Source organism: Schistocerca gregaria, chromosome 8, assembly GCF_023897955.1.
Source record: "Schistocerca gregaria isolate iqSchGreg1 chromosome 8, iqSchGreg1.2, whole genome shotgun sequence".
Lineage (NCBI taxonomy): Eukaryota > Metazoa > Arthropoda > Insecta > Orthoptera > Acrididae > Schistocerca > Schistocerca gregaria.
This window is the reverse complement of record NC_064927.1, coordinates 294389789-294416925: the sequence shown is the minus strand read 5'-3', so window position 1 is coordinate 294416925 and position 27137 is coordinate 294389789. Positions and strand designations below refer to the sequence as shown.

At 41.5% G+C, this 27137-nt stretch overlaps 1 protein-coding gene across 1 annotated transcript in view; it reads left to right on the top strand.

Annotated features, from left to right (window-relative positions):
- LOC126284509 (putative tricarboxylate transport protein, mitochondrial) overlaps positions 1-27137 on the top strand; it is a 39626-nt gene that overhangs the window by 8546 nt on the left and 3943 nt on the right. The gene's annotated exons all lie outside the window — the stretch shown is intronic.

Sequence of the window (27137 nt, the reverse complement as noted above, 5' to 3'; positions counted from 1 at the left end):
CACGATCCACACACTGCATCCCGTGTGTACATCCTTCATTGAGCCAAATTTGTTTGAATTTTTGTGCTGAAGTCATTTCTTCTATTTCCTGGGGGTTAGCACAATACACTTCCTAGCTGATCACTGCACAATGAGGGAGGGCATCGAACAGAATAACTCCTTCTGAGTCCAGAAGACCATCACCATGACTTCACCAGCAGGGGTGTGGCTTTGAATATTTTCTTCAGAGGAGAAGTGGTGTGGTGCCACTCTGTGGTTTGCTATTGTGTTTCCAGTTCAAAGTGATGAACCTATGTTTCATCTCCTGTGACAGTGTTCAACAAAAAAATTTCATGATCAGCCGTGAAACAACACATGCAATACTGCACCGTCGATCATTCATTGCTTCTGTCAGGTGGCGAGGAACCCAGTAGGTGCACACACCCTTTCCACAATGTCACACAACAAATTCCACATTTTTTCAAATGAGACAAAAATGGTTGCATTACTTATTGAATGCACTTTATACTTACCTGACACTTAAAATAATGTCAAAGGTGTCTCACACAAGAAAGACATTTCTTATGTATTAGTATAATCAGTAGGTTGAGTAATGATATGTTGAAACTGTTTGCCAACTGGGACTGGTCAACATCTAATGTAAGCTGTCTTCTTCCATCTGAATAGTCTGTATACACCTAACTGATAGATAAAGCTTTAATATGCTAATAACTCTGCTCTCTTTGTATAAATTACTGTTAAATGAACTCGCTACTGTCTTGTGCTCAGAAGGCATGAAATAAATGTGCAGGGAATGTCCTTTCTTAGTCTCTGTGAATGTCTTGGGCTATGAACAGTCTAAGATGACTGAACATTCATAAGAGGGATAAGAAAAATATCGTCATTATATCCAGTTTTCATTTAGGCTTCCTTATCTGTTTGAATTTCAAGTAGACTTTAACTTATCTTTCCGACCCTTCTCGAGGTACTCAACTTTTACCCCCCTGAAGTGTATATTTGTACATTAATTCAGGCATCTGTTCATCTTAATATAATGAATCTGTTCATGCTACATCTTTCTATACCTTCTATTTTCTAAGATATGCTCTGGAGTTCAGTGCCGATTTCACTATTCTTGATCTGATATTTTAGCTTATAACCAGCTAAATGAGAACTGGTACTGCCATCACATTATTAAATTTTAGTACTCTCTCTCTTAACCTTTTTGAGAAGAGTGCTATTTACCACACTAACCAACTGTTGAAATTTTTGCACTTTATATTCTTGATCCTTGGATGCAATGTATGAGATAGCATAGTTATATAAAAGTATGTGGTTTATCATCAATTATTTTTGCTCTTAAATGCTCCTAACCATGGGATGTCGTTAACTTAATTTTATCTTTAGATATTGTCATACCAAATTGTTATTGTAATTTATCATGAGAGTCTGCCAAGATTATTTGACCATCAGCAAACAGAAATGTATTTATCACTGTATTATTAGGTTTATAGCAGTGCACTATTTTGTTCTGCCGTGCCTTTATGACACTGTGTATATATTAAATAATGGGTTCAAGTTTAGTGTTCGATTCCACTTTCCAGCTATGAGTGGTGACGTCATACCTAAGGCAGAGGTGCTGAATAGAGATAATCTGTGAAAGAAACTCATCATATTCGCAAAGAAATGAATGTAGCATATGATAAAATTATGATCACAGTTCAGGTGATTAATTACTTAACCACAGATTATATGGAAAAGAATTGAAGGCAACAAAAATAAATAAGAACAGAAAAAGGAAAGCATACTTGTGTGAAATAAATTATTATTGTTAATTTATGCAAGTAAAAAAAGCACAGAGAACCTTTAAATCCATTACAGTATAGTGCATGATGAAGTCATTATATTGTAAAATAGTGTTGATTTTTGATAATGATTGAATCTTATAGGACTAGTACACAAGTAATGAATATTCACAAAAGTAGGGCCTAAGAAATATTGGAAACGATAACTGTAACTAAGCTATATAGGTCAATTTTAGTTACTGACTCCAACCACACCAGTGTAAATTGTTCAGTTTGTTTTTCCAGTAGGCATGTGCACTTTTTGCATTTAATCAGTAACTAGAATTGACCTATATAGGTAAACTCTAGTTCATTCCAACCATTCCACAGTTTATAATTTAGACCATTTTAACAAGTGTGTGCCCTTAAGTGTTACAGGATTTCTACATTTGGTATTATTTTCTTCACTACTGAGAAAAAGAGAAAAATTTATTGTCTGTACCTAAAATATTTGTTACTTTTTTCTAGTAGTTCTGAGATCAATAAGAAATTTAGAAATCCTTCAAATACCTAGTCTACAGATTTACTGCATAAAGTCCAAAATTATCAACCATCGTATAGTTGGAATCAATAACTAGAAGAGGCCATCTAGGTAGGTTAATTCTAGTTACCAATTCCAATCATTCAGTGTTTTATTTGTCAGATGGTTTTTTTTCAGCAGGTTGTGCACTAAAGTGTAGGCTAATTGAATTTCTGCACTTGTAATAGCTCTCTGAACTACCGAGAAAAAATTGCTAATACTGAAATAGGCAACTGGAATTTACCTACACAGGTCAATTCTTGTTGCCGATTTCAATTTTTGTTAATTCACCACAGTAGTTTCAGAGAGCAATTACAAATTTAAAAATGTTGTTATGTTTTAGTGCATACAACTATTGCAAAAATAATTTGCATGTGGATCATAAAGTGTTTGGAATCGGTAACTATAATTTACCTATACAGGCTACTTATAGTTATCAATTCCAATATTTGTTACTTTTTGTGGATTTTTGTTAGTTGTGTACTGACTTTCCTTTTAGTATTTAGTGTGTCGGGTTCACATTTCATGCCTTTGTGTCGTATTTGTTATACATTTCATTTTCCTGTTTTCTTTTACATTTTAGTTTATCACCACCCAAAACCCCAATAGTACAATTAAAATATTTTGTAATAATATGACCTCACCATGTGCTTTACTATAATGCAATTTAAAGGTTTTCTGTACCTTTTGACTTTCATAAATTACGAGCATAATTCTTATTACATATGAATTTTTGATTTTTTATTATTGTTCTTATTTATTTACATTATCTTCAATTCATTTTGATATACTTGTTGATGGAGTAAGTAACTGTGTGAAATGTGATTGTAATTTTATCGCATGCTACATTCATTTGTTTGCGAGTATGATCTCTTGCTTTCATAGATTGCCTATACGAGCATCTTTGTATTAGGTACGATGTCACCGCTCCAAGCAGAGTGGAATCGTACACTAGATAAAGGCCACCCATCTTAATTCTTGGCTGGTGGTTCTCACAAATTGACTTCCTTTATGTACTTAGATTTTGTTGTATGTATACGTGCTCTGAATTATACTTATTAAAAGCTGAACTGTACCATTCTTTTCTAAAATTTCTCATAATGTAACTCTTAACATTATCAAAGGTTTTCACATAGTCAATAAAGGCTAGGTGCAGGTGATGATTCCATACAGTGTGTTTTTCGATTATTTAGAGACTGGAAATACTCTCTATAAGCAAGGTCGTCCTATCAAAAACACATTCTGTTCATCTGTAAGAAATGTTTGACACTATCTTATATCGTATAGGGCCTTCCCTCATGAGCAAGCGTATAGGGCCTTCCCTCATGAGCAAGCAGAAGTGCCGTAACATGACATGACTCGGACTCGATAATGTCTGAAGTAGTGCTGGAGGAAACTGACACCATGAATCCTGCAGGGCTGTCCATAAATCTGTAAGAGTATGGGGTGGTGAAGATCTCTTCTGAACGGTACATTGCAAGGCATCCCAAATATGCTCAGTAATGTTCATATCTGGGGAGTTTGGTGGCAGCAGGAGGATTTAACTCAGAAGAGTGTTCCTGGATCCACTCTGTAACAATTCTCGACATGTGAAGGGTATTGCATTGTCCTGCTGGAATCAGATGCACAATGGACATGAATGGACAAGTGATCAGACAGGATGCTTACATACGTGTCACCTGTCAAGAGTCATATCTAGATGTATAAGGGGTCCCATATCATTCCAACTGCACACCGTTACAGTGTGTCCACCAGCTTGAAGAGTCCCCTGCTGACATGCAGGGTCCATGGATTTGTGAGATTGTCTCTATACCTGTACATATCCATCCACTTGATACAATTTTAAACGAGACCCATAGACCAAGCAACATGTCTCCAGTCATCAACAGTCCAATGTCAATGTTGGCGGGCCCAGATGAGGCATAAAGCTTTATGCCCTGCAGTCATCAAGGGTACACAAGTGGGTCTTTGGCTCTAAAAACCCATATCAATGCTGTTTTGGTGAATGGTTCACACATTGACACTTGTTGATGGCCAAGCATTGAAATCTGCAGCAATTTGCAGAAGGGTTGCACTTCTGTCATGTTGAACATTCAGTTGTCATCGGTCCTGTTCTTGCAGGATATTTTTCTGGCCACAGTGATGATGGAGATTCGAGGTTTTAACGGATTCCTGATATTCACGGTACACCCATGAAATGGTCGTATGGAAAAATCCCCACTTCATCGCTATCCTGGAGATGGTGTCCCATCACTTGTGCAGCGACTGCAACACCACTTTCAAACTCACTTAAATCTCGATAACCTGCCGCTGTAGCAGCAGTAACCAATCTAACAACTGTGCCAGACAATTGTCTTAGAAAAATGTAATGATTTGAGGGAATATTTTTGTCAGAATTTTCATAGAAATAACGAAAAGTGGACATATACGGTATCAAACAGAACAGCATGATAATTTCTTTATGTACAGGTCCTGCAGCCTCAATATATCATCTAAATTATGGAATCATTTTAACTGCCATAGGCTGTCAGTTTTATTCCTTTAACACACCATGTGTGTAAATTACAATATTGGCAAGTTTTAGTCTTAAGTCATTATCAAAACTTTGGTACTGGTGATTTGTGTGTTGCATCTGAAAGTTTTCTTTTTTTGTATGTGGGGCAGACACACAGATATATGTTGAATGTTACAGATGCAGAACATGTGGCAACCAAAATGCATACTATTTGATTGATGCATGTTTCCTGAAATTTGTAACAGTTATATGTATGTATGAGTGCAGAATAAAATAGTATGCTGCTAAATGAATGCCTACATGATGTGTTGTTAAAGTTGTTCTTGCAAACTGACTGGTGTGTGCAAGACCAATCTGCAACATTCGACATGTGTATGTGAGGGAACGTGTCTGTCCCCACGTAACACGGAACATTTATATTGTAGATTTGATAATAGCGTAGGGCCAAAACTGGCTAGTAATGAAAATTATATGCAAGGTGCATTAAAGGAATAAAACTAACTTGGTACCATAATTTATAACAGTGCGAGGCTTAGTTTTCAAAATAAAAAATTAATAATAATTGTTATCATGGTATTCTGTTATTATCATTATTTTACTTTAAACAAATCAGGGTAATTAAGAAAAACTTAAATAAAAAGCTTAAGTACAGATTTGAGGGAAAACTGAAATATTTCACAGACAGCTGCTGTTACCTATGTAAATAAAATGTCAAAAAGTTCGTCTCTTTTAGGCCTATTGTTGTGCACATGAAAATTTCTATTGGTGAGATATTTAAGTGTCAAAGTGGCTTCCTTGCAACCAAGTACTACATTTAGAACATTTCTGAAACATAAGATGCTAGGAAGGCAATTTTATAAACATCTCTATGGTAACACCTCAATGAGGTCTCAACTCCAGAGATGACTTGTTTTTCCTGCAGCCATTAGCACTTCAGAGTTAAGAGCTGGCAACAGCACTGCTGGCTGTCAGTGATCTTCTTATGCCTTCTCAACGATAGTGTCTCAATGACGCCTGGTACAAGTGGAAAGTCTTCCAACAACACTGAAGGAAAGAAGCATGTAAGGAGGATCCAGAATGGAAAAGAGAGAAAATTATTTGTAGGCATTGACACTACTAACAAAGTTTTGTCATGTTTGTGGTCACCGAATGTTTCCACATATTTTTTTATGATGTGCAGATAACAAAATGACTCACAAGCTGTTGATAATGATGGAAAATCATGAAAAAGATGCATCTGTTTCTTTTTGGATGATACTGAAGAAGAGTGACTATTTTATGATTGCAAATATTGACGTCAAAGAGTAGGCATATTTGAGAGGCCCTCCACTGTTTGACATAGAGCAGCACCTTAGAATGGAAGAACTTCCTACAACTATAATTGAACTGCTCTTTGACAGTGACAATGATGACCATGAAGGGTGACTTTTCAAGAGCTTTACTCAATGAAGGAAAGTACATAATTTCAAAGCACTGAAAAGTGCCAGGTGTTCCTGTAATATGTTTTATTTCTTACTTCTAGATAAAAGATTTCACAAAACACTTGACCATTTTATATTCAAATATTCCTTTGTTTAACAGTGGGATAGCAACTACACTTTGCCACCATTATTCATTCATTCAGCTGTCAAGTGTGCATATTTCTTGTGTTTCCATTAGTTTCATATTAATACAGCAAATGGGCAAGTAACATTACACCAGGTACCTGGACTGTATGCTGACACAGGAGAGTTGAAGTCAGTTTTGTGCTAAATTTTTCACAATGACATGTTGAACAGGTCTTGGAGAGAGGACATGGATTACTGAATTAAAAAAGAAAGGATGTTATTTAAAAAGAAACTGTACTGGTGTTCATGTTTTGTAATGAACAAAGTTACAAGAAAGACAGTCAGGTTGGATAGTGTCCCTCTCATAGCTGAACAACATCTGGTTGATGCATTTTTTATTTTCCTTCTGGACAAAAAGTTACTTGGGGTGGTCAAGAGAAATGGGACACCCTGTATAGTCCTAGGAATTCGAATCAACTAGGACAAAAAGTGACACGGTACATATATATGTAACATGAGAACTCAAATGGTTCACAGACATGTTCATTCCCAGTGAGATTACAACAGAAATCCTAAGACATTTAACCTGGCAGCCACTTGAAAAAATATGCCTTATTCACCCCCCAATCGTCATCAGAAAATTCTACATATCTGTTTCCAGGTTGGGTTACATAACATTACATTTAATATCCTTATGTACAATGTAGATGACATTAGACTACGAAAAGCATGCACAGAATTAGTAATTCTTTTTGCATTCTCTGAGAATGTAACAGGAAAAATCCATACTATATATACATATTAAAAACAAAGATTCCAAGACTTACCGAGCGGGATAGCGCCGGTAGACAGGCACAATAAAATAACACACAAACACACACACACACAAAATTTCGAGCTTTCGCAACCGGCGGCTGCTTCGTCAGGAAAGAGGGAAGGAAAGGAAAGACGAAAGGATGTGGGTTTTAAGGGAGAGGGTAAGGAGTCATTTCAATCCCGGGAGCGGAAAGACTTACCTTAGGGGGAAAAAAGGATAGGTATAAACACGGGCGCGTGCCCCCCCCCCCCCCGCCCACACACACACAAGTAGACATATTTAAAGGCAAAGAGTTTGGGCAGAGATGTCCGTCAAGGCAGAAGTGTGGAGGCAACTTCAAATTAGCGGAGATTGAGGCCTGATGGATAACGAGAACGAGAAGAGAGGATATATTGAAGGGCAAGTTCCCATCTCCGGAGTTCGGATAGATTGGTGTTGGGGACGGTGTAACACTGTGCCAAGATGTGCTGGCCGTGCACAAAGGCATGTTTAGCCACAGGGTGATCCTCATTACCAACAAACACTGTCTGCCTGTGTCCATTCATGCGAATGGACAGTTTGTTGCTGGTCATTCCCACATAGAAAGCGTCACAGTGTAGGCAGGTCAGTTGGTAAATCATGTGGGTGCTTTCACACGTGGCTCTGCCTTTGATCGTGTACACCTTCCGGGTTACAGGACTGGAGTAGGTGGTGGTGGGAGGGTGCATAGGACAGGTTTTACACCGGGGGCGGTTACAAGGGTAGGAGCCAGAGGGTAGGGAAGGTGGTTTGGGGCTTTCATAGGGATGAACCAAGAGGTTACAAAGGTTAGGTGGACGGCGGAAAGACACTCTTGGTGGAGTGGGGAGGATTTCATGAAGGATGGATCTCATTTCGGGGCAGGATTTTAGGAAGTCGTATCCCTGCTGGAGAGACACATTCAGGGTCTGATCCAGTCCCGGGAAGTATCCTGTCACAAGTGGGACACTTTTGGGGTTCTTCTGTGAGAGGTTCTGGGTTTGAGGGGATGAGGAAGTGGCTCTGGTTATTTGCTTCTGAACTAGGTTGGGAGGGTAGTTGCGGGATGCGAAAGCTGTTTTCAGGTTGTTGGTGTAATGGTCCAGGGATTTAGGACTGGAGCAGATTCGTTTGCCACGAAGGCCTAGGCTGTAGGGAAGGGACCGTTTGATATGGAATGGGTGGCAGCTGTTATAATGGAGGTACTGTTGCTTGTTGGTAGGTTTGATGTGGACGGATGTGTGAAGCTGGCCATTGGACAGATGGAGGTCAACGTCAAGGAAGGTGGCATGGGAGTTGGAGTAGGACCAGGTGAATCTGATGGAACCAAAGGAGTAGAGGTTAGAGAGGAAATTCTGGAGTTGTTCTTCACTGTGAGTCCAGATCATGAAGATGTCATCAATAAATCTGTACCAAACTTTGGGTTGGCAGGCTTGGGTAACCAAGAAGGCTTCCTCTAAGCGACCCATAAATAGGTTGGCATACGAGGGGGCCATCCTGGTCCCATGGCTGTTCCCTTTAATTGTTGGTATGTCTGGCCTTCAAAAGTGAAGAAGTTGTGGGTCAGGATGAAGCTGGCTAAGGTGATGAGGAAAGACGTTTTAGGTAGGGTGGCAGGTGATCAGCGTGAAAGGAAGTGCTCCACTGCAGCGAGGCCCTGGACGTGGGGGATATTTGTGTATAGGGAAGTGGCATCAATGGTTAGAAGGACGGTTTCCAGGCGTTCGAGAAAGTGGTTGGTGTCTTTGATGAAGGATGGGAGACTGAAGTTTGGAACTGGTATAATGCACAATCCATAACCCTCACCCACCTAATCCTTCACCTATACATCGACTCGGCCAATGAACACACCCGTCAACTCCTATCCCACATCAAAGTCCTCAATCTTTCCTCTCCCACATCCACACCGGCTGTTCATTGCATCCTCCTACAGGCCAACCGCAAATTAGAACAGCATGCCACCCTCCACGTCAAAAACCTATCCAATCTCCTGGTGTCCCACTTCCGGAAAGGCAACTCACTCACCCTCCACAACCTTTCCAACAAACCTCAACCGCCTCTCATTGCACACAGACACAGTCTCTCCCATCTACTCAATCTCCCACTTCCATCTCCACTCCCCCCAACACCTCAAAATTTTAGTCAACACAATCTGGAACCACAACACCCCAATTCAGTAGTTAACCTTTCCTCCAAACCTCTCTCCCAATCTGAAACCTCTGTCCTATCCAAAGGCCTCACCTTCAGCCCCACTCCCAGGTTCAACCAAACTGCCCTTGTCAAAGATTTACTGTCCTACACTCGTACTCTCTCCTGGAGATATCACTTTGCCATGAAGAAAAGTAACTCTGATCCTACTCCCAATGATCCAACTCCCCAAGACACTATCCAAATTGAACCCTGCCTGGAACAGTTCTGTCCTCCACCACAGCAGGACCCACCTCCTCTTCCTCAAAATCACCCTCTCCAAACCTTCCAGAAATTTCTCACTTCCAGCCTTGCCTCTCAATCTTTCTTGAAAAACCTTAATCCTACTCCCAACATCACGACAGCCGAAGCCCAGGCTATCCGTGATCTGAAAGCTGACCAACCCATCATCATTCTTCCGGCTGACAAGGGTTCCACGATCGTGGTACTTGATCGTCAGGAGTATGTGGCTGAGGGACTGCGTCAGCTTTCAGACAACTCTACATACAAAGTTTGCCAAGGTAATCCCATTCCTGATGTCCAGGCGGAGCTTCAAGGAATCCTCAGAACCTTAGGCCCCCTACAAAACCTTTCATCTGACTCCATCAAACTCCTGACCCCACCAACACCTCGCACTCGTACCTTCTACCTATTTCCTAAAATTCACAAACCCAAACATCCTGGCCGCCCCATTGTAGCTGGTTACCAAGCCCTCACAGAATGTATCTCTTCAACCCATTACATGCCGTCTCCCATCTTCATCAAAGACACCAACCACTTTCTCGAACGCCTGGAATCCTTACCCAGTCTGTTACCCCCAGAAACCATCCTTGTAACCATTGATGCCACTTCCCTATACACAAATATCCCGCACGTCCAGGGCCTCACTGCAATGGAGCACTTCCTTTCACGCCGATCACCTGCCACCCTACATAAAACGCCTTTCCTCATCACCTTAGCTTCATCCTGACCCACAACTTCTTCACTTTTGAAGGCCAAACATACCAACAATTAAAGGGAACAGCCATGGGTACCCAGATGGCCCCCTCGTATGCCAACCTATTTATAGGTCACTATGAGGAAGCCTTCTTGGTTACCCAAGCCTGCCAACCCAAAGTTTGGTACAGATTTATTGATGACATCTTCATGATCTGGACTCACAGTGATGAACAACTCCAGAATTTCCTCTCCAACCTCAACTCCTTTGGTTCCATCAGATTCACCTGGTCCTACTCCAACTCCCATGCTACCTTCCTTGACGTTGACCTCCATCTGTCCAATGGCCAGCTTCACGCATCCGTCCACATCAAACACACCAATAAGCAACATTACCTCCATTATGACAGCTGCCACCCATTCCATATCAAACGGTCCCTTCCCTACAGCCTAGGCCTTCGTGGCAAACGAATCTGCTCCAGTCCTAAATCCCTGGACCATTACACCGACAACCTGAAAACAGCTTTTCCATCCCGCAACTACCCTCCCAACCTCGTACAGAAGCAAATAACCAGAGCCACTTCCTCATCCCCTCAAACCCAGAACCTCTCACAGAAGAATCCCAAAAGTGCCCCACTTGTGACAGGATACTTCCCGGGACTGGATCAGACTCTGAATGTGGCTCTCCAGCATGGATACGACTTCCTAAAATCCTGCCCCGAAATGAGATCCATCCTTCATGAAATCCTCCTCGCTCCACCAAGAGTGTCTTTTCGCCATCCACCTAACCTTTGTAACCTCTTGGTTCATCCCTATGAAATCCCCAAACCACCTTCCCTACCCTCTGGTTCCTACCCTTGTAACCGCCCCCGGTGTAAAACCTGTCCTATGCACCCTCCCACCACCACCTACTACAGTCCTGTAACCCGGAAGGTGTACACGATCAAAGGCAGAGCCACGTGTGAAAGCACCCACATGATTTACCAACTGACCTGCCTACACTGTGACGCTTTCCATGTGGGAATGACCAGCAACAAACTGTCCATTCGCATCAATGGACACAGGCAGACAGTGTTTGTTGGTAATGAGGATCACCCTGAGGCTAAACATGCCTTTGTGCACGGCCAGCACATCTTGGCACAGTTTTACACATCTACATCTACATCTACATCTACATGACTACTCTGCAATTCACATTTAAGTGCTTGGCAGAGGGTTCATCGAACCACAATCATACTATCTCTCTAGTGTTCCACTCCCGAACAGCAAGCGGGAAAAACGAACACCTAAACCTTTCTGTTCGAGCTCTGATTTCTCTTATTTTATTTTGATGATCATTCCTACCTATGTAGGTTGGGCTCAACAAAATATTTTCGCATTCGGAAGAGAAAGTTGGTTACTGAAATTTCGTAAAAAGGTCTTGCCGCGACAAAAAACGTCTTTGCTGTAATGACTTCCATCCCAACTCGTGTATCATATCTGCCACACTCTCCCCTATAACGTGATAATACAAAACGAGCTGCCCTATTTTGCACCCTTTCAATGTCCTCCGTCAATCCCACCTGGTAAGGATCCCACACCGCGCAGCAATAATCTAACAGAGGACGAACGAGTGTAGTGTAAGCTGTCTCTTTAGTGGACTTGTTGCATCTTCTAAGTGTCCTGCCAATGAAACGCAACCTTTGGCATGAAACGCAACCTTTGGCTCGCCTTCCCGACAATATTATCTATGTGGTCCTTCCAACTGAAGTTGTTCGTAATTTTAACACCCAGGTACTTAGTTGAATTGACAGCCTTGAGAATTTTACTATTTATCGAGTAATCGAATTCCAAAGGATTTCTTTTGGAACTCATGTGGATCATCTCACACTTTTCGTTATTTAGCGTCAACTGCCACCTGACACACCATACAGCAATCTTTTCTAAATCGCTTTGCAACTGATACTGGTCTTCGGATGACCAGGTTATCTGGATACTTCTCACCAACACCAACCTATCTGAACTCCGGAGATGGGAACTTGCCCTTCAATATATCCTCTCTTCTCGTTATCCACCAGGCCTCCATCTCCGCTAATTTCAAGTTGCCGCCACTCATACCTCACCTGTCATTCAACATCATCTTTGCCTCCACACTTCCGCCTTGTCTGACATCTCTGGCCAAACTCTTTGCCTTTAAATATGTCAGCGCGCGGGTGTGTGTGTGTGTGTGTGTGTGTGTGTGTGTGTGTGTGGGGGGGGGGGGGGGGGGGGGGGGCGCGAGTATATACCTATCCTTTTTTCCCCCTAAGGTAAGTCTTTCCGCTCCCGGGATTGGAATGACTCCTTACCCTCTCCCTTAAAACCCACATCCTTTCATCTTTCCTTTCCTTCCCTCTTTCCTGACGAAGCAGCCGCAGGTTGCGAAAGCTCGAAATTTTGTGTGTGGGTGTTACTTTATTGTGCCTGTCTACCGGCGCTTTCCCGCTTGATAAGTCTTGGAATCTTTGTTTTTAAAATATTTATCCCATGTGGAAGTTTCTTTCTATATATATATATATATATAATAGTTACAACAATAAGTACAGCCAGCCACGGACTATAGATGTATCACCCTGCTGTCAGTCTAATCATTCTCTGCCACAAAACTGTCTACTTATGCTGTTGTTGAACTCCTTTTCAAAGAAGGTGAGAAAAGGGGTGTCAATAACTGTCACCCTGTTTCACTTTTGACATCATTTTCCAAGTTTTTTGAGGTGTTGATGTACTCTAGAATAGAATTGCACCTGAGCAACAATAATATCCTCAATAAACTATAGTTTGGGTTTCAGAAGGTTTGTCCTACTGAGAATGCCATTTACATGTTCACTCACAAAATTTTACAAGCGTTAAGTAATAATAGAGTGATGGATGTAATTTCTGCAACCTTTCCAAGACATTTGACTGTGTGAATCTCAGTATTCTCCTAGATAAATTGAAGTTTTATGGCATTAATGGCGTAGCCAACCAATGGATAGTATCATACCTAACCAAAAGAATGCAGGAAGTTGTGCTAACAAGGGAACCTCCCCATCGCACCCCCCTCAGATTTAGTTATAAGTGGGCACAGTGGATAGGCCTTGAAAACTGAACACAGATCAAACAAGAAAACAGGAAGAAGCTGTGTGGAACTATGAAAAAAATAAGCAAAATAAACAAACTGAGTAGTCCATGTGCAAGATAGGCAACATCAAGGATAATGTGAGCTCAGGAGCGCTGTGGTTAGCATGAGCAACTGCAGAAAAAGAGGTCCTTGGTTCCAGTCTTCCCTCAAGTAAAAAGGTTACTTTCTTTATTTTCGCAAAGTTATTACCTGTCCGTTCGTTCATTGACGTCTCTGTTCACTGTAATAAGATTAGTGTCTGTGTTTTTGCGACTGCACCGCAAAATCGTGTAATTAGTAGACGAGCGCGGTATGTTTGTATTGAGACAGATTTCCAGAATGAAGGTGTCCCGACAGGAAGACGTTCGAAGCAACTGATCGGCATCTTAGGGAGCATGGAACATTCCAGCCTATGACTCGCGACTGGAGAAGACCTAGAATGACGAGGACACCTGCAATGGACGAGGCAATTCTTCGTGCAGTTGACGATAACCCTAATGTCAGCGTCAGAGAAGTTGCTGCTGTACAAGATAACGTTGACCACATCACTGTATGGAGAGTGCTACGGGAGAACCAGTTGTTTCCATACCATGTACCGCGTGTGCAGGCACTATCAGCTGCTGACTGGCCTCCACGGGTACACTTCTGCGAATGGTTCATCCAACAATGTGTCAATCTTCGTTTCAGTGCAAATGTTCTCTTTACGTATGAGGCTTCATTCCAACGTGATCAAATTGTAAATTTGCACAATCAACATGTGTGGGCTGACATTGGTGATGTCTTGATTGGGTCCCATGTTCTTCCACTTACGCTCAATGGAGCACGTTATCATGATTTCATACGGGATACTCTACCTGTGCTGCTAGAACATGTGCCTTTACAAGTACGACACAACATGTGGTTCATGCACGATGGAGCTCCTGCACATTTCAGTTGAAGTGTTCGTACGCTTCTCAACAACAGATTCGGTGACGATGGATTGGTAGAGGCGGACCAATTCCATGGCCTCTCTTCTGACCTCAACCCCCTTGCCTTTCATTTACGGGGGCATTTGAAAGCTCTTGTCTACACAACCCTGGTCCAAATGTAGAGACTCTTCGTGCTCGTATTGTGGACGGCTGTAATACAATACGCCATACTCCAGAGCTGCATCAGCATATCAGGGATTCCATACGACAGAGGGTGGATGTTTGTATCCTCGCTAACGGAGGACATTTTGAACATTTCCTGTAACAAACTGTTTGAAGTCACGCTGGTACATTCTGTTGCTATGTGTTTCCATTCCATGATTAATGTGATTTGAAGAGAAGTAATAAAATGAGCTCTAACATGAGAAGTAAGCACATGTCCAAATAACATATTTTCTTTTTTTGTGTGTGAGGAATGTTTCCTGAAAGTTTGGCCGTACCTTTTTGTAACACCCTGTAGAATATATCAGATGTGTTTTCCTGTGGAGGAATCGGTTGACCTATGACACTTGGCTAATGGGTAAAAAGATTCTTCTACTTTGCCCGATTTAGGTTTTCTTGTGGATGTGATAATCACTCCAAAAAAAGTGATGAAAACATAAGAGTTTGTCACATAAACTGCAACAAACGAATGCAGCAGTTTCACAGTTTCCCTGTGCTCTGTCAAAACATATGTGTTTAACATTTTCAAATTTTTCCGTGTGTAGACCGTCAAATCCTGCATATGTCCAAGCAAATCTGAACATGTCCTGGAATTTTGGAGAGCGACGTTGATTACGTGTGAGTGCCTGAACTTTGATAATTGTCTGAAAATAAAAAATTAAACTTTTCACTTGAGGGAAGACTTGAACCAATGACCTCTCCTTCTGCAGCTGCTCATGCTAACCACCGGACCATGGCACTCCTGAGCTCACACTATCCTTGATGTTGCCTATTTTGCTTATTTTTTTCATAGTTCCAAACAACTTCTTCCAGGTTTCTCGACTGATCTGTGTGCAGTTTTTCAAGGCCTATCCACTGTGCCACCTTATAACAAAATTTGAAGGGGGTGCAATGGGGAGGTTCCCTTGTAAGTAATTCAACAAAAGTAGTTTGCAGATGTAATTTTCAATCTCAGGTCCATTATTGTTCCTCTTATTTGTAAACAATCTTCTATTAAATATACAACAAGTAGAATTCGTTCTTTTTTGCTGATAACTCTAAGGCAACGGCCTTGCCAGAGTGGATACACTGGTTCCTGTGATATCACTGAAGGTAAGCACTATCGGATGTGATTGGCACTTGGATGGGTGACCATCCAGGCCGCCATGGGCCGTTGCGGGGTGCACTCAGCCTCGTAATGCCAATTGAGGAGCTACTGGACCGAATAGTAGCGGCTTCGGTCAAAAATACCATCATAACGACCGGGGGAGTGGTGTGCTGACCCTATGCCCCTCCTATCCGCATCCTCCACTGAGGATGACACGGCGGTCGGATGGTCCCAGTAGGCCACTCGTGGCCTGAAGACGGAGTGCTTGCTGATGACTCTAGCACTGTAATCAATCCAAGCATATATACAGAAACAATGTTCTAAACAGTATCAGTGACTGGTTCTTTGGGAAAGAGCTTACTCTCAATTTTAAAAAGATGCAACATATTCAGTTGTGCACATCTGTGGGTGTTTCACCAATGATGAGTGTAACACATGGTGAGGAAATAATAAATATAGTGGACACTTCAAAACTCTTAGGTGTTTATACTGATTACCATTTAAACTGCAGAAAAGTATATTTTTGATCTCATAAAACAACTTAGTGCAGTCACATTTGCACTTAGCATCATTGCAACTCTAGGGGAGGGACAAATCAGTAAGTTGATGTATTCCGCAAATTTTTGTTCATTGGAATAATGTTCTGCGATAACTCAGCTTTAAGAAAAAAAAGTCTTCATTGCTCAATAAAGTGCTGCATCAATAATATGTGGTGCTCACCCACAAACATGTTGTAGAGATTGTTTATGGAGTTGCACATTCTGACTGCTGCTTCACACTATATTTATTCCCTCATGTAGTTTGTTGTAAATGATCCAGTACAGTTCAAAAGGGAAACTGATGTACATAATTACAAAACCAGAATGAAAACCGACATTCATTACTCCACAGAACAGTTGTCTTTAGCATAAAAAAGGGTGCACAGTGCAGCAACAAAAATTTTTCACTACTTACCTAACAATATCAAATGTCTGACAGACAGTGAAGTAAAATTTGGAAACAATCTGAACCTGTTTCTTTTTGACAACTCCTCCTATTCCACAGAAGAATTTCTATTACTGTAATGTGTAGGAGTTGGTGGGTAGGAATTACTGACATCTGTATATTTAAAATGAATAAATGTAAATGTTCAGCATGTATCCATATTTACAAATTAATTTGCAACATGAATGTAATTGACTTGTTCCACATCATTACAATGCATCATGCAAAATTATCTATGAAACTAACTAGCTAACTAATTCGTGTATTCACTTAATTCTGTGTTCAAATCCATAATCAAAGTCTGCTAATGACCAAGCTACGAAACTATGTAACGCTACGAAACTATGTAACATTTAGGTTAGTCAGATATGTACAATATGCTATTTGTTTTAGGGCAGTGTTCTTTAAATTGAATCCCTGAACTAATTTGACTTGAAAAAAAAAAAGAGAACCGTTGTGCACTACAAGAGAGGGGAGAATATTTGCAAAAACACTAATTTTCCTTCATTCTTATATTCAAAGTATGTGTAATCACTGTATTTCATGTCTTGAAATTCAAAAAATGATTTTGAATAGTAATGGTACAATTAAATTGATGATAAAATCTCTAATACATAAATTGTCTACAAAATAGGCAAAATATTAAAAGAAAGGAAGAGTTGGATGTATTGTCCAGTCATTAACAGGATTATTAGAGATGTAGCACAAATTTGGTTTGGCAAAGGTGGGGAAGGAAATCAAGTGTGCTAAATTCAAAGAATTCACCCGTAAATTTAAGAAAACACAGACTAAATCTGTGTGGTTTGGCGGGAATTTTAATGCCACTCATCTGAATTGCAAGTGACAATCTCTTTGGCAACATGCCATCATGCTCAGTGGCAACATTCTAAGACAACAGAACACTCAAAAATACTCACACATAAATATTGCGTAAGTGTTTCACCAAATCATATCAAAAATAGAACACAGTCACTCAGGACATTGACAATGTTATGAATTAAAAGCAATTTCAGGAGATGTAAAAGAGGTTGAAAATCAAGCCAGGCGTCCCTCCAATAATCCACAACCTACATGAGTAAAACGAAAATATAACTACTTCCTTCAGAACAGACAAAGAGGAGATCAATGCAAGTAAAACATAATGCAGGGTTAAGAGTGCAGAATATATAAAAACAACAGGCCTAAAAAGTAAAACGTAATGACTTGGCTAATAAATGAGGCAGGCACAGTCGAAGACCACTGGAGCGTGACATGTGGCAAGAGGAACTCCACAATATCCCCTCCCCAGCCTGGGTATGGTTAAGGCATTAAAGCAGGGAATAAAAGCCATTGCCAAATTAGTGTGTTGTCCTTTCATTATCAGCTAATCTTCAGGATAAAGAGTTCTTACGATGCGGCTTCTGTCGGAGTGTTACAACGAGAGGACTAAGAGGAAGCTACATTGGAAAACGAGAGGGAAACATATATTTAGGCCCTGGTCCTGTGGTCTGGGTACACATTAGGAGGAAGTAAGTGAAGTCTTCAATGGATACATTCAAGAGCAGTAAGGTGGAGGTCCCTAATTTCCAATTGTTCCAGTTTGGAAGCCCACCCTGGGTCAACTTTCGGGAGGGTGACACTTCTGAGAAGGGCAAAAAAACCTCCGGATGTCTATGGAATTGGAAGTATAGTAACCAAGTATCAGTTGACAACATCAAAACTGTAGACGTAGGGTTCCAGCACTCACCAGAAGACTGTCAATTGGGCTCATACAAAAGGAACCTGTGGCTATCCTTACACAATAATGATGAACTTAGTCATGACAAGACCATTGCCTTATATAAATACAGGCTGTATGGATAAGAACATGGAGAGCATTAAGATTCTACACACAGTTTGTTTTAATATGACAGATATGGGTTAGATATGTTAGTTGATTATTGAAGAGGCGGTCCAAGAAAGAAGACTGTGCAACAAGCTTTAACTTGGCAGCATTTGTTTTCCGCATTGCTCATGGTCGGTGTGCGAGGAGGGAGAGCCTTGCTGCTGTGGTGAAAAAAATGCACGACGTGTTTTGATCATGCTGGTAGATGAAAAAAAGATATTCTCATTCTAGGCTCCAGTGCAATCAATTCACAACTCCTTGAATGATACTTGGCTAAGGCCACAGACTGATGTTGCATTGAAACTTGTCTACATAATAGGAAAGAAATAACCACCAGGCCTATGTGGTCCACAAGTCCATCACTGGTCATAAGAAAGAGTGTAACACTGCTTCAAACGAGAGAAGGTGGTGAGATGTAGATTTTGACTCCTAGAAGCCATACTGATAGATGGATAAAAGGTCTAGCCATTACAGGCTTCAGAACGATGGAACGAGTATGTGAAAACTGTGGTAGCAAAGGCAAATGGTCAGCTTCGGTTTATTGGGAGAATTTTAGGAAAGAGTGGTTCACCTGTAAAGGAGAATGGATATAAGGCACTGTTGCAACGTGTTCTTGAGTACTGTTCGATTTGTTATCTGTGTTTCAAACAACACATAAATGTTACAGACATGCTTCAGGAACTCAAATGGGTATCCCTAGAGGGAGGGTGACGTTGTTTTCGACAAACACTATTTAGGAAATTTAGAGAGGAGGTCCTTTGCACTCCATCTAAGATGGTATGTCGTAGCATGTATGCCAAGCCAGCAGGCACAGCAATGTGTAGGAAATCTGCCATCGTCGTTCACCTTTGAGATGCATGGCATCCATCCATCCTAGTGTACATGCACAAACGATAACAAACTCCTGAACAGTTTACAATTCTAAACTAATAATAAATACTATCACTGTGGCAAGCACATCATTTGTTGTCTGGGTTTCATTTGTTGGCTGGGTTAAGTGTTTGTTAACACAGAGCTTTACTAAAAGTGATACGTTACACTACATATATCTGCCTTTAGGTGAATGATGTTGTCACAGTTCTTTTAAATAAATAAATAAAGAATATTTGTAGTGACTAACACACATTAAAAATTTTAGAATTATAAATTGGACAACGCGAACTGGAAGTGACTAACTCGTAGGCTTTGTACTGAGAATTAAAACTGTCCACTTTATATCCCAACTCTACCATATCAGAATAAACTTTCACTGCTTAAACATATTAATTGAACATTAAGTAATGGTAATTTTCTCTTACTATTTTAACATTGTCTAACTTCATCTGAAAGCTATCTGTATGTGTACTACATCTCTGGCAATCTTGTGAACACAGGATCCAGAGAGGATATAGAGAGAGAGCAGCAACACAAATAGTACTCTCCATCTGGTTAATTGACTAAAGTACCCAAGGAATTTATAAACCTACTAATTTGTTCTATTCAGCGGAAGCAAATGGCAACTCTTGTTGCTGCCACCCATTTGAAAGATATAAAAAACCTGTACAAATATGTTAAGGTATACTCTAGTCTTTGGGTTTACCAAACCACATTTTAATGTTGAACGATGGAAAACTCCAGGTTGGAAGATTTGAGGTTTGCTTGCTGTGTGGGTGAATGGTGTGTGTTTCTCTTTCTTTTTGTGGCAACGGCTTTGCCAAATGATTATGTGTAAGTGTTGAGTTGGGTTAGGTTGCAAGTTAACATGCCATTTTCACAGTTAGTAGCATGTTTCTTTCCCTACATTGTTGACATTTGAATGTTGGTCAGATTTCTCAATAGACAGTTCATCACAGCACCTATCAATTCATGGTACCATTTCCCTCAAGTAAGAGGAGTTACAATTTTAAAGAACTACGTCCTCTCGTTATCCTGCATAACATACTCCTTTATGTCTAACTTCCTTCATTGTGGACAGCACACAAATCTCAGACACTTATTATTTATTTATCAAATCAGTATGCAAATTAACCACCGAAAGTCAGATGGCTTCCTCTATTAGGCAGCTTTGAGTAAGCCTTAAAACCCACACTATTCTACTTCTGTGGAAATCCTCAGTGGCACCTCCTTCCTCAAAAGGCCATCTAATCACCGTCAAATTTTCACAGGGATAGTGTCCCTGTATGCATCTCCCTTCTCTTTTATTTAAATGTAGATCCTCTTTTCTTTGGTATATCTACCCCATTCATTACATAAATATTTAAAAGTAAGGATACAGTATCCTGCACATTATCATCAATCTCTTCTCCTACATTTTGAGGTGACTTACTCTTACTACCTTTATAAACCTATTGCAAATGTGTTATGCTGTTGTGGCTCTGTGGGGTAAGATCTGAAAGTTAGCTCATCACTGAACTGCTCTCCAGATGTTGTAGAGTGTTTCAGCGAGAGCAACAGGAAACGATTGACAAGAACAGGGGAAAGAAATACAGCAGAAGAAGAATGGGTAGCTTTGAGATAAAAAATAGTGAAGGCAACAGAGGATCAAGTAAGTAAAAAGACAAAGGCTGGTAGAAATCCTTGGGTAACAGAAGATATATTGAAATTAATTGATGAAGGAAAAATATAAAAATGCAGTAAATGAAGTAGGCAAAAAGGAATACAAATGTCTCAAAAAAGAGATCGACAGGAAATGCAAAATGGCTAGGGAACAAACATACAGATGTGGAGGCATATATCACTTGGAGTAAGATAGATACTGCCTACAGGAAAATTAGAGACCTTTGGAGAAAAGAGAACCACATATATGAATATCAAGAGCTCAGATGGAAAACCAGTTCTAAGCAAAGAAGGAAGGAGTATATAAGAGGATCTATACAAGGGCGAGGTACTTGAGGGCAATATCATGGAAACAGAAGAGGGCGTAGATGAAGATGAAATGGGAGATATGACACTATGAGAAGAATTTGACAGAGCACTGAAAGACCTAAGTCGAAACAAGGCCCCGAGAGTAGAAAACATTCCATCAGAATACTGATAGCCAGCCATGACAAAAATCTACCATCTGGTGAGCAAGATTTATCAGACAGGCAAAATACTCTCAGACTTTAAGAAGAATATAATAATTCTAGTCCCAAAGAAAGGAGGTGCTGACCAGTGTGAAAATTACCGGACAATCAGTACAATCAGTTTAATAAGCCACAGCTGCAAAATACTAACACAAATCCTTTACATCGAATGGAAAAACTGGTAGAAGCCGACCTCTGGGATGATCCATTTGGGTTCCGTAGAAATGTTAGAACACGTGAGGCAATACTGACTCTACAACTTATCTTAGAAGATAGACTAAGGAAAGACAATCCTATGTTTCTAGCATTTGTAGACTTAGAGACAGCTTTGACAATGTTTACTGGAATACTCTCTTTCAATTTCAAGGGCGCCAGGTTTCAAATACAGGGAGTGAAAGGCTATTTACAATTTGTACAGAAACCAGATGGTAGTTATAAGAGTCGAGGGGCATGAAAGGGAAGCAGTGATTGAAAAGGGAGTGAGACAGGATTGTAGCTTATCCTCCATGTTATTCAATCTGTATATTGAGCAAACAGTGAAGGAAACAAATGAAAAATATGGAGTAGGAATTAAAATCCATGGAGAAGAAATAAAAACTTTGAGGTTTGCCGATGACATTGTAATTTTGTCAGGGACAGCAAAGGACCTGGAAGAGCAGTTGAACGGAATGGACACTGTCTTGAAATGAGGATATAAGATGAACATCAACAAAAATGGAATGGAGTCAAATTAAATCGGGTGATGCTGAGGGAATTAGATTAGGAAATGAGACACTTAGATGAGTTTTGCTATTTGGGGGGGGGGGGGGGGGGCGGCATAATAACTGATGATGGGATGGTGGTCAAAGTAGAGGATGTAAAATGTAGCCTGCAATGGCAAGGAAAACGTTTCTGAAGAAGAGAAATTTGTTAAGTTCGAGTATAGATTTAAGCATCACGAAGTATTTTCTGAAAGTATTTGTATGGAGTGAAGCCATGTATGGAAGTGAAATGTGGATGATAAACAGTACTGGAGGGCAGCATGGAGGGTAAAAATCATAGAGGGAGACCAAGAGATGAATACATTAAGCAGATTCAGAAGGATGTAGGTTGCAGAATTTACTTGGAGATGAAGGAGCTTGTGCAGGATAGAGTAGTATGGAGAGCCACATCAAACCAGTCTCTCTGGACTGAAGACGACAACAACAACAACAACAACAACAACACAAAAATGTGTTATACAGTATGTGATCCAAATTATCTGGACACCACCAAAACCATACATTTTTCATATTTTCTGCCAGGTACTCCATATCCGCGACCTCGGTAGTCATTAGACATCGTGAGAGAGCAGAATGGGGCGTTTCGCAGAACTCACGGACTTTGAACATGGTCAGGTGATTGCGTGTCACTTGTGTCATACGTCTGTACGTGAGATTTCCACGCTCCTGTTGACTGACAGAGTCCGCTGACAGTTGAAGAGGGTCGTAATGTGTAATACGCAGATATCTATACAGATCATAACACAGGAATTCCAAACTCCATCAGGATCCACTGCAAGTACTATGACACATGGGGAGGTGAAAAAAGTTGGATTTCATGGTCAAGCGGCTGCTCATAAGCCATACATCACACCAGTAAATTGCAAACAACGCCTCACTTGGTGTCAGGAGTGTAGTTATTGGATTATTGAACAGTGGAAAAACGTGTGGAGAGATGCATCAGGATACATAATGCGGCGATCCGACGGCAGGGTGAGCGTATGGCGAATGCCCAGTGAACGTCATCTGCCAGTGTGTATCGTGCCAACTGTACAATTTGGAGGTGGTGGTGCTATGGTGTGATCGTATTTTTCATGGCACTGTCACAGCACAGGTCTACATTGATGTATTTAGCACCTTCTTGCTTCCCACTGTTAAAAGCAATTCGGGGATGGTGATAGCATCTTTCGACAAGACCGAGCAGCTGTTCATAATGCACAGCCTGTAGCACAGTAGTTACACGACAATAACATCCCTGTAATGGACTGGCCTACATTGAGTCCTGACTTGAATCCTATAGTTTTGGAACGCCAACTTCATGCCGGGCCTCATCAACTGACATGAATACACGAGGTGTCTGGATACTTTTGATCACAGTGTACATTTGTTCCTCCACTTCAGGTGCAACTATATGTCAAAATTCAGTAGCTTTTCCAAATAAGTTAATTAACTATAAGAGGCAGTCATCAAATGAAAACCAAACGCCACAACAGGACCATGGGAGGGTCCATTCTAAAGTAATCACACCACTCCTTAAGAAATTATCCCACTGGGAAACGAGACAATCAATTCCTGTTTCATGGAATGTGCTTTGCTGCTGATGGATCCACTACAGCACCCTCTCTTGCACTTCCTCATCTGACTGAAACTTAACATTCACACCTGCCCCTGTTCAGGAATATGGAGGATGTTGCACTGTTTCACAACCAAATCGTTGAAGTGTAATCTTCATCTGATTGACAGTGTGGGGGTGGGCAATATTGTGCAACAGAATAATTCCCTCCAACAACATTCCTGGGCATTTTGGCTTTATGGTGCATTGTTTCTGCAAAATATCTACACAGCACTGTGCATTTCTTATGGTTCCACCCTCGAGGAACTCAACATGCAAAGTGTCCCTGCAGTCAAAGAAGAACTTGTGGGAACAGCTTTGAATTATTTTAGTGATGGATATGCGTTAATGTTTCCACTGTTGGCTTTACCATTCACCCTCGGGCTGTTGTAATGCTGTCGGACAGAATCATCTTGTTGCAAGATAACGTCCACCCCCACAATGCCAATCGAACAAAGGCTACGTCTCAGCAACTTGGTTGGGAAACATTGCAACATCCTCCATACAGCTTGGATCTTTGGTGACCTGAAGAAAGGCAGATGTTGGTTTCAGTTGAACGAGAAAGTGCAGGAGTGGCTGCAGTTGTAGACTCATCACAGCCCGACCCTTCGGCAAAACAGGAATTGATCATATCGGAGGGATAAATGTCTTGACATGTGTGGTGGTTACTTTTGAATGGAACCATTCCAGGGTCTTGTTATGGCAGATGTTTGGTTTTCATTTGGCTGCCTCTCATACAATATCTGACAAAGGAGTTGCATCAATAGTTAAGTCGAGATTTGACTGACTCTTTATTTCACCTGAATCGTTACTGCACTCTTCCAAAGTTGACAAAATGGACCACAGAAGCCTACCTTACATAAATCTGTGTCTTGTTTCAAAATATTTAGACTTACACTCATGTCTGAGGTTTATTTTGATCCGATATTTAACTCATCAAAACAAGTAATTAATGGATTTACCACAAAATCGGATCGTACTGATACATCAAAATGTAACTTGTTGCTATTTTTTAGGATAGTAGATTCTAATTCAGCTAATTTATCATTTATTTCCTTTCATGACTTACTTGTGCTGGTTAAGTTTCTGATTTGTGAATTGTAACTCTGTTTTTAATAACTCTTCTAATGGTTGTGCCACACTTGGCACCAGTTCGAGAACATTTTTCCACACAAGTAACTCATTTGCCCCCCCCCCCCCCCCCCTTCTCTTGCGCACTCTTACCCATGTCAGTTTTTGCTGATAACTGTTGAATGCACTTTCACTTCGGCGGCATCCATGGTGCCCCTCTCAGCTTGGCATGCTGAGCAACCACTACTAGTGTGATACATCCTAAGCAGAAATATTATAGTTGTGGCACATCTGGCGCCTCTCTCAGTGTGTCATCCCGACTTGGTTAACACTGGCATACACTTACAAAGTAGTCGGTTTAAATCTAATCTGCCTTTGGTAGTAGTGACTATCACTTTGCTTAATGAACAAGTAGTGAACGATTTTGGCACTTAAAATGACCTCATTTGTCCCACAACACCGACCACAACCACAAAATGAAAAACATAAATTCAAGTTGGTTTTGGCACAGCTCACCGCGACACTACACTGATGGGTAGCTAGATCTCTGTGCTGTATGACCTGCATTGATGAAGGTAGGTCCATTGGCTGACACAGCTGCTGCTCGATGCTGTGGTGTAATTGTGGAACTGATGAGACACAATCATAGTCCTTCTGCAGTTCTGTCTGCCAACCCTCTTGATTCGTAGACTAGTAAGTCCTTCTGTAATGTAAATGCTGTTGATTGAATTAATGATTATTTAACTCACCAATTCCTCTGATGTCCGTAAAGACTTCTTAGACATAACTATGTAAGAGCTTTGCTGTAATACCTTGGCTGCACTGCTAAGAACAACAATACTATTTGTCTGTGAATACTTCCTTCAAAACATTCTTCTTCACTTTCTAGTAAATGATAGAAAATATTTTTGCCGAAAACAGTTACATTACTGGGGAGGGGGGGAAAGAAGCACAGAAGAAAGCTGCACCAGATAAATACACTCCTGGAAATGGAAAAAAGAACACATTGACACCGCTGTGTCAGACCCACCATACTTGCTCCGGACACTGCGAGAGGGCTGTACAAGCAATGATCACACGCACGGCACAGCGGACACACCAGGAACCGCGGTGTTGGCCGTCGAATGGCGCTAGCTGCGCAGCATTTGTGCACCGCCGCCGTCAGTGTCAGCCAGTTTGCCGTGGCATACGGAGCTCCATCGCAGTCTTTAACACTGGTAGCATGCCGCGACAGCGTGGACGTGAACCATATGTGCAGTTGACGGACTTTGAGCGAGGGCGTATAGTGGGCATGCGGGAGGCCGGGTGGACGTACCGCCGAATTGCTCAACACGTGGGGCGTGAGGTCTCCACAGTACATAGATGTTGTCGCCAGTGGTCGGCGGAAGGTGCACGTGCCCGTCGACTTGGGACCGGACCGCAGCGACGCACGGATGCACGCCAAGACCGTAGGATCCTACGCAGTGCCGTAGGGGACCGCACCGCCACTTCCCAGCAAATTAGGGACACTGTTGCTCCTGGGGTATCGGCGAGGACCATTCGCAACCGTCTCCATGAAGCTGGGCTACGGTCCCGCACACCGTTAGGTCGTCTTCCGCTCACGACCCAAAATCGTGCAGCCCGCCTCCAGTGGTGTCGCGACAGGCGTGAATGGAGGGACGAATGCAGACGTGTCGTCTTCAGCGATGAGAGTCGCTTCTGCCTTGGTGCCAATGATGGTCGTATGCGTGTTTGGCGCCGTGCAGGTGAGCGCCACAATCAGGACTGCATACGACCGAGGCACACAGGGCCAACACCCTGCATCACGGTGTGGGGAGCGATCTCCTACACTGGCCGTACACCTCTGGTGATCGTCGAGGGGACACTGAATAGTGCACGGTACATCCAAACCGTCATCGAACCCATCGTTCTACCATTCCTAGACCGGCAAGGGAACTTGCTTTTCCAACAGCACAATGCACGTCCACATGTATCCCGTGCCACCCAACGTGCTCTAGAAGGTGTAAGTCAACTACCCTGGCCAGCAAGATCTCCGGATCTGTCCCCCATTGAGCATGTTTGGGACTGGATGAAGAGTCATCTCACGTGGTCTGCACGTCCAGCACGAACGCTGGTCCACCTGAGGCGCCAGGTGGAAATGGCATG